This window comes from Spermophilus citellus (genome assembly GCF_964194105.1).
Source record: "Spermophilus citellus genome assembly, contig: SCAFFOLD_398, whole genome shotgun sequence".
NCBI classification, from domain to species: Eukaryota; Metazoa; Chordata; class Mammalia; order Rodentia; family Sciuridae; genus Spermophilus; species Spermophilus citellus.
In genome coordinates, this window is record NW_027672895.1 from 119,601 (window position 1) to 132,961 (window position 13,361).

A 13,361-nucleotide genomic window follows, 5' to 3' on the forward strand; every position below is an offset into this window, starting at 1 on the left:
AGAATTGACCAGCAATTTCAAATTTTCAGCCAGATCCTGGTGTAGATGAAAATGGTCCATAAAGAGTAAATGGTTTTGTTATTTTAAAAAAATCTATACATATATAAATATTCATGAAAAAGTGATGGATATGGTTCCAGAAAACTGTGTCAGAAAATTAATAATACTTATTTTGCAAGGGATCTGTGTACATATGTGTATATTATTTGAAAAACTGCTGGAAAGCCAAGCAAGGCAGTGTGTCTGTAGTCCCAGCTACTAGGGAGGCAGGAAGATTGGTTAAACCCAGTAGTTTGAGACTTATATACTGAATTACATAGTGAGATTCTATCTAAAGTACAAAAATGAAACAAACAAACAAATACAGAAACAAAAAAATTGCTGGAAGATAGAAAGAATGAGAATATATGTGTGCACTTAATGCTTTAAAAAAGACTGAAAAACTATAGCATCAAATTCCACTCTGAAATGTGCTACCAAAGCTTCTCTGGGTGTGCTCTACAATATTTATGTTTCTGAGACTGCAAAAATAAGGAGAGAGAGAATGAGTCCTGATTAGGATCACACCCTACAGTGAGAGGTGCAGCCCCAACAAAAGGATTAAGTTTGGCACTATGGAGGTTTAAAGGAAATGGCTGACCCTGTAGTCTGATCAGAGGACAGGGAGGAAGAGAACAAAGGAAAAAGAGGAAAGATAGGAAGTGGTGCACATTCAGAGGGAAAACTTGGGAAATGTTCAACTCTTAATGCTTTTCCCTAGAATAATGGGGGATATCATGTTTAATCCAAAATAGTAAATTTTTGCTTTGTATGCTGGATCACTCTTTTTATAAAGTGTCAACTTCTCAGTAAAACTTGATGTACTTAAAGCACTGTCTGTTTGTATTCGGTAGGAATAAAGTTGAAGGCAATAGAATGAAGAGGTCCTGCTACCTATGCGCTTCCCCCCCCCACCCCGCCCGCCACTGAGATTCTGTGCAAGGCAGCAGTTTCAATAGGTCAGGAGCAAAGCAAACAAACCATAGTCTGTGCTGGAGAAGGGAATGGAGAGAAGCACATGGCACCGCCAATTAGCTGAGAGGCAGATGGCTCAGGCATGGATGTGAGCCAGATTCCGCGTTCTCAAAGAAAGAAAGAGAAGGTAACTCTGGAGCAGGATGAATGATGCTTGAATCACATAAGCAAAACTGAAAACTAGCATGTTCTTTTTGGTGAACACAGAATGGTTTAATATCAGTAGAACCTAAGCTGAGAATTACCTGATGCAAACTCACACAGTGTTTTATATAAATTTATGACCAACGTTTGGCCTAGGTTTATACTATTCCACTTTAGAATATAAAATTACATCTAATAAAATTGGTGAATTCTAGACAAAAGTATGCACATTAAACAATTTTATTATTATTTGACTGTCGGTATAATTCCTCTCTTCCATGTACCATACTGTCTAAAAGGACTGCCCTCCTAATAATTTATTTGTGTCTGACTATTTTACCTTCCTTCTCAACATTTTTAAACACTTACTATCTATACCATAAATCTGAGATTTATTATCTTCTCTCTTCTGTTATTAAATACTCTTACATAAATTCTGTCCTCTCAACTGCAATGAAAATTCTTTAAAGGAATGACATCTGTCTCTGGGGAACTCTAATGGTTACCTAGGTTTATCAGAAAACATTCACTATTAAAATGATTACCATATTGCTTTTCCTTATGCATAAATGCAGCAATGCTCAATGTCACTCTCATAGAGCAATGAAAATACAAAATGCATTAGTTATAAAGCCTCTTATCTCTATGTATGACTCCTTAGATACCAATTAAAAGAAATGGGTATTTGCCCAATGTCACTGTTATGATTTGGGTATAAGATATCCCCTAAAAGCTTTTGTTAATACAGGAATATTCATAGGTATATTATGAGAGCTATAACCTCTTAAGTCCATCCTAATTTAAATGTAGGCAGTTGGGGCATGACTGGAGAAGGTGGATCACTGGGACTGTACCCTGGAATGGTTGATCTTTCAGTGTTCAATGGCTTCTTTTCCCTCCCTCCCTCCTTCCCTCCCCCTTCTCTATCTCTATCTCTCTCCCCCTCCCCCCCAACACACCCCTTCTCCTTCCTTGCCAATGTCTCGGCTTGGCACAGAATCACGAGCCACCACACACCTTGTAGATTCAAACAGCAATTCTTTATTCCCGAACTCACACCGGCCTCCACACAGGTTCGGGGGCAATCTCAAATCTGCCCGCACAATTCACCTACTCCACGAGGCTTTTTTCCAAATCCCATTTGAATCTCACGAGAACTCAACAGGAACAAGCAGCAGGAACACCCTAATCCCAGCAGCAATAATCTTCAACCTCCAATTTCCCTAAAACCCCTATTGTCTTAAACCGGGAACACTTTAAAACCAAATTATCTTAAACCCGGATACTTCCTAAAACCTGGATCCACCCTGGTCATTGAGCAGGGTCACCTTTCTCAAACACACATGCAAGGTCACAGCAAATTTCCAAGGCAAGTCCATTTAACATGGGGTACGCTGGCAAGGAAATATCGATGCGTTATTCCTACTTGGCAATGGCCCTCAGCACTTCCTGACACTCTTTAAACTGAGCAGTTCACCTCTATTGGGCCCTTACCCCAGGATGTACCACCCCATCTTGGGTCCAGAACAATAGAGTTAATTGTCTATGGACAGAGATCTCTAAAAACATAAACCCAAAATAAAAATTTTCTTCTCGAAGTGTTTGTTGTCAGGTGTTCCAGTCACAGTGATAAAAAGCTAACTACAATAGAAGTTGGTACCAGGAGTAGCGGGGTGACTAACCCTTGTAGTTGGCTGGCAGGAGGAATTTGGAAAAGTTTAATATGCAAGCTGGAAAAGCTTTAGAATGTTGCAAGGCGAGCTTACTGGGTGAATCTGGCAGGAGCTCAGAAGACCAGAAAGTGGACAGAATGCGGATGGTGCTCATGAGGTTTCAGAGGGAAGTAAGACTCTATTGGGAATTGGACTAGAGGCCACTCACATTCTTGCAATGAACCTGGCTACATTTTCCCCTCATTCTGAGACTTCATGTGAATTTAAAAGTGATGGACTAATTAATCTTGTGGAGGAAAATAATTTAAGTCAGGAGAGCATTAAGGAAGTGACTTAGATACTCCTGGAAGCTTTTAGCCAGATTTACTATGGGAATTGGGAGGAGAAAACAGAGCTAAAGGATCTTAAAAACTTGCAGTTTGTCCAGAAAAGTATATGTAAACCTGGGGCCAAGGAAGAGGTGCTTGTTGAAGAAATTACAGCCTTATGGATATTAAACACTTTGCATGGAGACAATAGTAAAGATTCCTGGATAGCATCTCAGGAATTTGTAAGACTACACCAACTACAGGCTCAAGGGTATAGAGAAGAGAAAATTCCTTTGGAAAGAGATCATGGGGGTGTCCTAGTCACACCAGGGGGCCTAGGAAGTTGTTTCATCGTGCTGAACCATAAAGGCATTCAGAGGCCACTGCAGCCCAGATTCCAGCAGGCCAGGTATTGGGTGAGCTAGCAACAGACATTGGCACCATCTACATAGTGTTCAGCAAGAATGCAGGATGCTGCAGTTATGGTGTCATGGAGACTTCCACTGTAATTTCAAAGAAAGGTCTGGGAGACTAGCCAAAGCTATGGGTTGAAGTCCCTGCAGGCTGCTCTTGAGAGGACACTGCATGGAGCTGTGAAGGTGAAGATAAAGCTAGAGTGGAGGCTTTGAGAAATTAAGAGATGCCAGTAACATGGACTTTCTGCTGAGAATGCTGGCTGTAGAGAAAGCCAGACCAAGAGAGAGGTCCCAGTGGTGGAACTATACAAGCCCTTTGGAGGTCACATTATGATGCCGTGTCGCATAGATGCTGAATGTGGCATAATAGGTGGAGTTTGGGAACCTGCTTGCCCAGCGGGGTTTCAGTCTTGCTTTGGCCCCATCCCTACTTTCTATGCCCCATTTCTCCCTTTCGGAATAGAAATGTTTACTCTGTGTCACTCTCTACTGGATATACATTATTTGCTTTTGATATTTTACAGGGGCTCACAGCTAAGATTTTTCCTTGGGTCTCAGAGAAGACTAAAGTTGGATTTTTGGGTAATGCTGAAATGGTTACGACTATGAAACTTAGATTGATGAACTGAAATCATTTTGCATTTTGATACAGACATGAGTTTTGGGGGACCCGGGGTAGAATATTATGGTTTGTATATAAGGTGTCCCCCAAAAGCTCATGTTAATGTAGGCAGATTCAGAAGTAAATGATTAGATTATGAGAGTTGCAACCTAATTAGTCCAGTCTAGTTTGAATGCAGTGACTATGTGGTTACTGTAGGCAGGCAGGGCATGGGCAAAGGAGATGGGTCACTGGGGATGTTCCCTGGAAGGGTTGCTTTTCCTGCAGCCCCTTCCTCTTCCTCTTCCTCTCTCTCCTTCTCTCTTCACTTCCTGATATCACCATGAGCTGAGCAACTTTCCTCCACCGGGTCCTTACCCCAAGATGTGCTGCCTTATCCTGGGCACAGAGCAATGGAGTTGGCTATCTATGACTGATACTTCTGAAACCGTGAATCTCAAATAAAATTTTCCTCTTCTGAGTTCTTCTTGTCAGTATTTTGTTCACAGTGATGAAAAGCTAACTAAAACATCCACCAATTGAGAAGCCAATGGATATGAATACTTATATAACTAGGAGAATTTTGGCACAATAAGAGAAGATGACAATAGTTTGGGCAAACATCCATGTGATGATTGACTAAGACTAGAAGACTGAAAAACAATGATAGAGAGAATGATGGCTTGAACATTTTTAGAATTAATGTGAAACAATTTGTAATGCTATAAACACTAAAATAAAATCCTCTCTGATGCAGGTTGGAAAAAAAGTTTTGTATTATGATTATTACTTTTTATTAGGAAAATGAAAGCTTGACTTCCTGGAATGAGAAACTTCTGTGTTCTTAGAGGGAAAGACTAATATTAGTTCAGTCCACATTTCTTAAGGAAAAAATGGGCACTATTTTCTCAACCTAAAACATAAGGAAAAAAATAACATCTACATGGGATTTATAGTTTACAAAACTGGGATATCATTTTTATGATTTTCATCACACTACAAACTTCATCTGTATCAAGTCCTGTGTCATGATAATTTTATGTTTATCATTATTATTAATACTAAATTGTTGTTAATGCTAATTTTATGTTTATCATTATTATTAACATCCTGTATTATTATAGGAGATTTCTGTAATTATCAGAAACTTCAGACAGGATTACATAGCAAAGCAATCCAAAAATGCATAGTTTCCAAATAAAAGCTGAACTGTCAGAAAATGAAAGCTTGAATAGTTGAATTTCATGAACAAGTATATTACACATGGTCACTCAATTTTGCTGAATATCCTACTACATCCAGTACCTTAATCTAACTTCTGCCTTCAAAAGTAGGTCTTGGGCATCATTTTTATTACCATCAAGTTACAGAGATGGAAGGAACTTATGATTCCTCTAGCTGAGTCCTCTTGGTTTTGATTTGAGAAAGCTAAGGTGAGAAGTGTTATGTTTGGATCTGGAATGTCCCTCAAAGGCTCATATGTTGAAAACTTGGTCCATAGCTCATGGCAAGTACTGGGAGATGACAGACACTCTAGGAGTTGGGGCCTAGTTGGAGGAAGTAGGTCACAGGATCATGACTCTGTCCCTGTCCTCTGGCCCTCTCCCTTCTCCCCTGTCCCTATGAGTTAAGTTTTCCCACCACACACTCCCCGCCATGATGTTCCGCCTCACCAGATATGCACAGAAATGATTTTGGAAATAAAAGCAGATTAGGTGTACAGAAAAATCTTTTTACATTTGTACTAAAACTAAAAACCCCAGATAAACATATAAAACTTTTAATGTGGCTAGGCTGGTGATAAATTAAAACTAATAATTAGAGGCCTGTCATCTCAAGGAGTTATCTGGATCAGTGAGCAGGAATTTTCCACTGGGATGCTGTCCAATCCTTAGAGCAGTGTGTCATGGACACAGAACAGGGAACAAGCAGAGGGGGAGATCATACAAGAGACCCTTGCACCAAGCAGGTACCAACAAAGGATAATAACTCACAGAAGATGGGCTAAAAAATGATCTTTGGAAAGCCTACTTTTTCTTGGAGTTGATATAAAGTAGAGCAGAGAAAATAAAAGTTTCTCAAAAGTACCTCACCTGAAGTTCATCCTCTAAAAAAGTAAGGTTAGAATTCATATAGAGAGCGAGCGGCGCCGGCGTCATGTGACTGCCCAGAGTTGGTGCCAGGAGCCAGAGGGGAGCCAGGAGCGGAGCCGCGCGGAGCCGGGGCCCGAGCCGGAGCGCAACGCGAGCGCCCGCCTAGCCGAGCCGAACCGCGCCGCACGCGCGCCGGTCCCGGTCCCTGTCCCCTGCGGCCGCAGCCGCCAACGCCGCCCGGACTGGACCGCTGACATTACTGCACTCGCGGGGCTCGCGGCAGCCGGGATCTGGGCCTTTATTTCTCACCGGCAGCGTTCAGCACCGCGCCTCGCAAAGCCAAACACCAGAGCACCCTAGAAGGTTTAACTAAAAGAATGCTCATGTTTGACCCAGTGCCTGTCAAGCAAGAGGCGATGGACCCTGTCTCGGTGTCCTACCCATCTAATGACATGGAGCCCATGAAGCCCAACAAGTATGGGGTCATTTACTCCACGCCGTTACCCGATAAGTTCTTTCAGACCCCAGAGGGCCTGTCACACGGAATACAGATGGAGCCAGTGGACCTCACGGTGAACAAGCGGGGTTCGCCACCCTCGGCTGGGAATTCTCCTTCTTCGCTCAAGTTCCCGTCCTCTCACAGGAGGGCGTCCCCTGGGCTGAGCATGGCTTCTTCTAGCCCCCCCATCAAAAAGTACTCACCCCCTTCCCCGGGCGTGCAGCCCTTCAGTGTGCCGCTGTCCGTGCCGCCAGTGATGGCAGCTGCCCTCTCTCGGCACGGAATCCGGAGCCGGGCATTCTGCCGGTCATCCAACCAGTCGTGGTGCAGCCCGTCCCCTTCATGTACACCAGCCACCTCCAGCAGCCGCTCATGGTCTCCTTGTCGGAAGAGATGGAAAATTCAAACAGTAGCATGCAAGTACCTGTAATTGAATCATATGAGAAGCCCATATTATAGAAAAAAATTAAAATTGAACCTGGGATTGAACCACAGAGAACAGATTATTATCCCGAAGAAATGTCACCACCCCCTTTAATGAACTCGGTGTCCCCCCCTCAAGCATTGTTGCAAGAGAATCACCCCTCAGTCATAGTGCAGCCTGGGACGAGACCTTTACCTATGGAATCTCCAGATACCCAAAGGAAGCGGAGGATACACAGATGCGATTATGATGGATGCAACAAAGTGTACACTAAAAGCTCCCACTTGAAAGCACACAGACGAACACATACAGGAGAAAAACCCTACAAATGTACATGGGAAGGATGCACATGGAAGTTTGCTCGGTCTGATGAACTAACAAGACATTTCCGCAAACATACTGGAATCAAACCTTTCCAGTGCCCAGACTGTGACCGACCGCAGCTTCTCCCGTTCTGACCACCTTGCCCTACATAGGAAACGCCACATGTTAGTCTGAAAGCCTCCGTCTCCGCCTCATTGTGACTCCCCACTCTCCTGGCTCTCTCTCTGTCCTCCCTCCCATTATCTAACTCATTTTTTACATGTACATTTTAATTTTGATTCAGCTGGTCTGAATCTCTGAATTTATATCATTCAAAACTTCCATATGGTCAGTAGTCGATACTCTCTAATCCTCCCTCTCCTTACCACGGGTCAGACCTAAAGAATGTGAACACTTTTTTTTTTCCGGGGATGCTAAGCAAACCCTTCTTACGTTTAATGTAATGAGAATAAGGGAACATGTAAACTAACATACCAATTGTCGGTTTCTCCATGTATTCCTCAAAGAATGTCAAAGTAAATGTGTTAGAAATAAAAAAAAAAAAGAATTCATATAATAGGTAAAATTCCAGGGAAAAATTTAAAGCATCAAATGAGTAGTGCCCCTAAGTACCTAGCAGAAACAATTTACAAAGGAGTTTCTCCAGCAAAATTGATTCTAAGCTTAGGTTGTAAAGATTTTTGCAAATGAATTTCAATAAACATGAAGCTCAATATTAAAATAAATTTATTGGGGCTAGGGTTGTGGCTCAGTGGTAAGAGTGCTTGCCTACCATGTGGAGTCACTGGGTTCGATTCTCAGCACCACATATAAACAAATGAAATTAAAGTCCATCAAAAAAAAATATATATATATATAAATTTACCAAATATTTAAAGAAATAAGTGCTTTGAATAAGTATTTATAGGAAAAAGGAACAAATATCACATTAACAAAGACTGATGACATTATAATTAACAGGTACAGAGCACTATATACTTTCAACATATTTAAGTAAAGAATATATGTAAGCATAACACATTAAAATTGGCCAGGAAAGACTAAAGCAGAACTTACAGAAATGAAGAGTATCTAATTTAAAACACAAATGAGTAAAACTCAAATATAAAATTTGATATAATTGAAAAGTCTGTGAACACACAAATATCAAATAAGTTACACCCAAAGTAGCACTGAAAAAAAAAAAAGATGGCATACATGAATGAATGGTAAGAGGCAAGAGAAAGTAGAGTGAGAAGACCTAATATAGTTTAGTCCAAACATGGTCTATAAATCAATAGCATAGGCTTCATATTTCTTAGTATACAACAACAACTGAAGAGAATATATGAATTTGTGCTATAAGGAGTCCACTGGCTGATTGCCTTGTAGCATAAAATTTGAGAAGCATTGGTTAGTATATATCTAATCTTAATTCTAATAAAATATATAACTATTGGAGCAGTAACACTGGAAAAAATAACAGCTAAAAATTTTTAATGAGTAATAACACCAATCCTCCAAATCAAGAAGTTCTATGGTTCCCAAATAGATAAATAAAAAGAAATAGAGTGAAAATAAAGAACACCAAAGAAAACAAGAAGATCTTAAGACATTTAGAGAAGAAATTCATGCTAGGGTCATGCGAATTACCAAGAATACAGACTAGTCTAGAGAGAAATCAGTCCAGAAAAAGCACATGAGAATAGTAAAGAATGGATTTAAGATGACAACCTGCACTGAACACTTAACACCTAACACACTTGAATGTATAAAGGGAACATTTTCATATCTGACAAATTTTTTAGAGATTGAATGGGTGATTAGGACAAACCAAAACTAAACACAGAAAACAGAACTTAGAAAAACAAAATCTACAACTCTCCAGGTAAAATAAAATATAACGTAATAAAAGGAATCATGCTACACCTGCTCATCTGTGAATAACCTTTATATTGTTATGCTAATGTAAAAATCATATAATGATCTAGCAAGAGTACAACATAATGGGTGTGGTAGTTTATGCCTGTACTTCCAGCTACTTTGAAGGCTGAGGCAGGAGAGGTGACAAGTTTGAGGCCATCCTGGGCAATTTAGTAAGGCTGGGGATATAGCTAAATAGTAGAATGTGAGTGCCTCTAGGTTAAATTCCCAGTATCAAAACAACAATGCAAGATAACCATTTAGAGATGGGGGGCTGGGGAATTTGCATGTTGTATTGAAGGCCCAAGGAATGAGACAGTAAATTCTCATTTTCTATGAGAGCCACACTAAGGAATGACTCAGTTTGAGAAATCAAGATGCAGCTATTGAAGCACAGATGGAAATGCCCCCACCCTCATTTTGTGTTGTTGTTAACAATAATTCTAAGTAGTTGCCTCTGAGAAATAATGTATAATTTAATTTTTGTAGCAAGCTTCCTTGAACTAGTTGACTTTTTAAATGCAAACATACAAAACATTCATAAAATATCATTTTACCTCCCTTTTCCCTGGTCAGAAGTTAAACATTTGAAAGTAGTTTGAAGTGTTGCTGAGCAGGGGAGGCCATGGATCAGTTAGTACTAAGGAGAGTGTGCTTTCGTTATTACCAGTTTTAAAGTGCATTTGGCATTGCAAGGTCAAGATGGGTGTTGAAACTCTTATCTAGTATATTCTTCTGTGTGCACCCTAGAGCCACCCCTGATCATCTGTACCAGGTAACAAGGGTAAGGATGGAGAGGGCAGCATTGTCTGCATAGGTCTACAGACTAGATATACATCCAAGGTTCTCACGTAGAATAAAGGCTACATACTCTTTGAAATAGTCATATAGAAAAAACCATACAATTGGAAACATGAATGAATCAGAATTACACACTTCAGCTTGGTTGAATCTCATACATACATATCCAGTTACGTGAAATACACAAGACATAGGGGAGTACCATCTCACTAATCTAAAACTTCAAGCTACTCAAAAATAAATAGCATATTGTTTAGGGATACATCATATGTAGCAAAGGGGTACAGGAGTATAGAAACAATCAGCTCAAGTTTCCAAATGGAGTTGATCTGTAGTGGGAGAGAGAGGGGCTAAGGGTGAGGGCGTCATACAGCAGGGTTTTATTTCCTTAACTGGTGAAGTTTTCTTTTCTTTTTCTCTTAAAGCTGAAAATAGAAGCTATGTATACTCTTTTTTACTTCCTATTTGAAAAAATTAAAGCATAGCCTGGTACATATTCCAAATTTGTGATTTTGTCAGCTATCTGATCTCAGCCTCTTCAATCCTGCTCCCAGCTCTGCTCTCCCAACCACATGCACCTCTTCAATTTCTATTTACTGCATCCACCTTCCCCGTCCCCTTTCACCTCTGATGCCCAGATTTTCTCTCTCTCTCTCTCTCTCTCTCTCTCTCTCTCTCTCTATATATATATATATATATATATATATATATATATATATATATATATATATATCTTTATTTTATTCATTTGTTTATTTGTGGTACTGAGAATCAAATCCAGTGCCTCACGCATGCTAGGCAAGCTCTCTACCACTGAGCCACAACCCCAGCCCTGATGTCCAGCTTTGAACTCAGATTCCCTCCAGCTACACTTTCCTTCTTTTTGTTTTCTCATGTTTACACACAACTTTCCTGTTCTCATGAACTGTTTTCAAGGAAAATGCCCCACACATATTGCTCCAGATTATACAGTTGGCCCTCTATACCTGTGAACTTCCATGGTTTAACGAACCATAGAATAAAAATAGTTGAAAAAAATGTAGGCAGTTTTTGATACCTTGTCTGCTGATTACAACATTTTGAGCATTTGAGAGACTGTTTCTACTGTCTGCATTTTGTCTTGTGTATTGAATAAGTCTTCTTGTTGCTCCATACTTCTTTTGAATTTAAAGTTGTGTACTAGAAATCATAATGATAATTTGAGACAGGATTCAACTGTGTGCCTTTGAAGAATGATATTTTTTGAAGAAGGCTAAATCTCTCCTATACTCTCCAGTCAGTGGGTACAGGTGAAACCTGCATTCAGTTCTTGTGGACACATAATTTGTGTATTATACACAGATGTGCATCTCTGTCTAACTACATACAACATTTTATCCAGATTTTATCATTGTAATCTGAGAGAATGTTAGTTCAACAAGCTAATTTACCACTATTGCAAATCAAAACCTGGTGTTTCCTTAATTCTTTTCATGTTTTTTGACTTATTAGGTTTGTTTATTTATTTTCCATGTCTCTTTGAAAACTAGTTTTTTAAAAAATTTCATGACACATAATTAATTGTGTTTATTGGCTAGATGGTGATGATTTGATAAACATATACAATATGTGATGACCAAGTTAGGGTAATCAGTATTTCTGTCTTCTTTAACAATTATCATTTCTTTATGTTGGGAGCTTTCAAACTCTTCAGTACTTCTTCACAAAATACATAATCAACTGTTGTAAGGTACAGTCACTCTAAGAACTTTGCATCTGTACAGAACACTTAGACCTTTATTTCTTGTCACTAAACAATACAGTATAACAACTATTTGTGCAGCATTTAGATTTAAAGTATAAGGGAAGAAATGTGCAGGTTTATGCAAAAACTAACACCCTTTTATATCAGGGACTTGGATTTTGTTATCCTGGGTGGGGGATCGGGGCAGATACCAAGGGATAGCTGTATTCAGATAGAGGAGAAGGAAATGCTGCCTGTCTTTACCTGTCACCTAAGGCCATCTCCTGCAAACCCCACTGACTCACTGGTATCACATACCAGAATAGGGTGTGTGTGTCAAACACATGAAATGCCAGCATCTTTGATAGATACGTAAGGACCATTCTGTGGGAGAGCCTGGCACATGACCACCGAGCCAAACACCTGTCAGGCCACTGAGAATACACAACTTTGAAGGTATTTAAAGGGACAGATAAAATATGCCTGTTTCTTAACAAGCTATCTGATTCTCATTACTAATCCTTGTCATCTGCAAAATGCTCATCACCAGCAGCAATACAAATTCCAGTTTCCTGGCTTCCTGGCAGTCACTACTGGCCTAGTGCTCCATCAAAAGGATGGCAGTTCTCCTCTACAGTGTTTCCACTTTGTAATCCAGGGTAGGGATCATTAAAGAAGAGTAAAATATGTCCACTTGGTACAATCTATCATATCAGAAACTGCTTTATCAGGGCAAATGGAGGCTCCTGACACAGTAAGTTGATATTGCCTCAGAGAGAAATAAATAAGAACAGGAGGGGTGAGATGCCCATAAGATGCATGCCACTCTCCACTCCACATTCCTGGTACTTTGAAATTATATTTCAGACATGGGTTAAATGCTTGCTTTTCTTAACCTCAGCCTTCATGGTCTTAGTTGAAGGTTTACAGCTTCCCTTGCCTGTTCCGCATAATAATTCCTTTATATATTATTTTGAGAAATTCCCCCATTCCAGAAATGTCCTCATCCAACAAGTCTGAAAATCTGATTTACATATGTGATTATGGAAATGTGACAAGATTCTTTCACTTCTTCCTTTCTGTAAGAACATAAACTCAAAGACAAGTTAAATCTCAATAAGCTGCAAAACCACAATATTGTCTCCTCTGATTACTTTTGTTCTTGACATTCTATTGCCTTGCTAGATCCTATATGGTTGCTTGTACTCTTTATAGATGCCCAAATCAGTGTTATGTATTTCAGATTATAATCTCTGCATTGTAGAGTGAGCATTTACCTTGTCCAATAGACTTCCTCTGTACAACATCATACCAAAGCATAATAAAGTGCATTTGTCAATGGCATGACTACATTATCAGACCCCAACTCGAATATTGCCAAGAATTACCACTTGACCCCTTATTCTCTGCAACCTTTCTCACTACTGACTGTAAAGGGA

At 39.8% G+C, this 13,361-nt stretch overlaps 1 pseudogene across 1 annotated transcript; it reads left to right on the forward strand.

Moving 5' to 3' along the window:
- Positions 1-6,299: 6,299 nt before the first annotated feature.
- Positions 6,300-7,892, forward strand: LOC308640415 (Krueppel-like factor 3; annotated as a pseudogene). The gene has a single exon. The product of its transcript is annotated as a Krueppel-like factor 3 (transcript).
- Positions 7,893-13,361: the final 5,469 nt, after the last annotated feature.